A 2,809-nucleotide genomic window follows, 5' to 3' on the forward strand; every position below is an offset into this window, starting at 1 on the left:
CCGATTTCTGTTGTTCTATTTTGGCTTTATTTGAAGATATTTTTTCTCGGATTACATTCTAAAAACATTCATCAAAACGACATAATAATTAGAAAGTTTGAATTTGAATCTTCTATATTGAAACTTACAAAAATATTATACAACAAATTTGTTAACGCATTATTTTTTTTTATTTATAAAATATAAATATAATTAATACATAATTATCTTATATTAGTGAACTTATATGTGAAAAAATACATTTATTGTTTGACAAAATCAACAATAATGGCTTAAAATGCTATCATTATTGTTAAATTTAAAATATTACATTATATTGTACAATATAATAATAATATAATAATATATATATTATATATTATAGTGATGCGCTAATACTTATATTCCAATTAGCATACTATAATAATTTTTTTTATTACATAAAAATACTTAAATCTTTACAAACCTCAAAAACATTTTTCTTTTTCTTCTTATTTTTTTTAGATCTATAAAATAAAACCGTTATTCATTAATTATTTGTAAATTGTAGTTTTACCTGATATTAAATTAGATGCAGTAATATAATTGAGTGCCAAAAGGGGAAATTTTACTCTTGAAATTTATGCGGTGGAAGAGGGGACCAAGATATCTTTATACCTCCTCACTTCTATATCTCAACAGTAAAAATATTTTTTTTCTAGTATTACTACATAAATAAATTTATTTTACCTTTCTATAGTTGTACAATGTTGCCTATTGTCAAATTTGAGTATCAATACATTATCTGAATTACAAAAATCACCCAATAATATTATTGCATGAAATATGATTAAAGAATTACCATCATATAAATTTTTAAACTTATAGCAACTTTTTTTTTTTTTATAGACTCTTAACCTTAATATTATTTGCCAATGTGTATCCATATTATAATTTGTATATGACATAAATATCCATGTATTAAGAGAAAAACATGATTTTTTTTATCTTATACTCACAATAATGGATTCTTCTCATTATCACTTAAAATTCTTGAATTCTTATTTGGGGTTAGCATAGCAACATCTAATGAATTTAAATAAAGGTTAGATGTCAATAATAAACATTTAAGCATTTGCTTGGATATGAACTGACATACTTAAAAATTGTTTTTCCACAAAAAAAGCATATTAATTGATATCTTAATCAACTAATGAACATATATTAACTTTAATACTATGAAATTTATTTATAAATTATTATTTTATTTATTTTTAATTTAATACTATTTAATACTAACTTTAATACTTTAAACTATGTGTATACTAATGTATTTGAAATCAAAGTTGAACAAAGAGATACTGATATTAAAATCTTCAGTTATTTGTGACGTCCCAATATAAGACAAAAAATATAATTTATACAAATGGAGTACTTAGAAAAAGCAACAAATGAAATTTTTATTAACCAATTATACATAATTGTGTATGCACTTTTTAAATTTAAAAAGTTAAATCTAAATTTGAATAATCCAAATTTTTTATTGTTTGATGTTAAAATAATAGATCAAAAATGTATACAAAGAACAAGATATTCTTTAATGAAAAAAAAAGTATTTTTTTTTAGTTGTAAACAACATTAATCAATTTTTATTTTCTAATATGATAACTAGACAATACTTTATAAGATCTATGTTTTATATGAGCAGGGCTGTGAATTTATAGGAAAGTGCATTTTTTTTTGGTGATTGTAAAACATAGCTTTGTAAGTACATAATTTAAATTATGTAATTACAAATTCATCAATGAAACTTTTATTTTGCATAATTTTGCATTTTTTGACGTTTTTAATTTTTTAGGTCATTTTTTGCTTTTTTTAGTTCATTTTCTAGTATTTTTAACCAAATTCTGTCAATTAACTTGTTTGAAAACTTTTTTTTATTTTACACAGGCTATAATATATATATAATGTCAATTTTTTTTAACTTTTTTTATTAAATAAACATTTTTTAGTACTAATATTTAATATCCTGTACCTAATATTAATATAAATATAAACATAAAATTAAAAACCATTTTAAATGAATTTTATATTATAATTTTTGGTATTTTAAGTGCATATTTTGAATTTAAAGTGCATATTTCATTGCATTTTTTTGGTATTTTTTAAGGTTTTTTAGTGCATTAAAATCACAGTCCTATATATGAGTAATATTTCAAAATATGCATTCTATTCTTATAATGAATTGACAATTATTTTTACTTAGGTCTTACTAGCAAATATTGTATTTTGATAACAATTGATACAATTTTGTACATGGAATAACTTAAAGCATTTATAATATTTAATAATAAATTAATTGTTGAAAAACAGACCTTTATCATCAATTGAGTGAGCAGAGAGAAATTCAAAATACTTTTTGAAAATATCACAATCAGAGTCTTCACAGTCTTTAACAGTATCATTTTCCAGATACTTTTTACTGGTTGTAACCGATTTCTGTTGTTCTATTTTGGCTTTATTTGAAGATATTTTTTCTTGGATTACATTCTAAAAACATCACCAAGATGCGCGGTAAACGCCACCAAGACTCGCTTGAACTCATTTGCTGGAACATTTAAACCACCCATACCTCTGATCTAGCGTCAGATTTTCATCTTTACCTTCCTGCTGACTTACACATGAAGAAGGTACTCAAACCAAATGCATTTAGAGGAGGTGAAATAAGAATTTGCTAACGAAAGAGATATGCGAGAGTTCTATGAGAAGCATCAAAAGCTTGTGCCACGATTACTTAAATGCATTGAACGGAAGATGACTAGTGGAAAATAAATAATATGTATACCATAAT

The 2,809-nt window shown here is 22.7% G+C and overlaps 1 long non-coding RNA gene across 1 annotated transcript; it reads right to left on the reverse strand.

The window, feature by feature from the left end:
• On the reverse strand, positions 1 to 2,510 carry LOC112602255. Its single transcript, XR_003115101.1, has 4 exons — positions 2,334 to 2,510; positions 978 to 1,044; positions 446 to 485; positions 1 to 58 (listed from the first exon to the last, which is right to left on the reverse strand). It is a non-coding gene; the product is annotated as an uncharacterized LOC112602255 (long non-coding RNA).
• Between the last annotated feature and the right edge of the window lie 299 nt (positions 2,511 to 2,809).

Source organism: Melanaphis sacchari, unplaced genomic scaffold (genome assembly GCF_002803265.2).
Source record: "Melanaphis sacchari strain LSU unplaced genomic scaffold, SCAv2.0 Contig1034_pilon_pilon, whole genome shotgun sequence".
In the NCBI taxonomy this organism is placed as follows: Eukaryota; Metazoa; Arthropoda; class Insecta; order Hemiptera; family Aphididae; genus Melanaphis; species Melanaphis sacchari.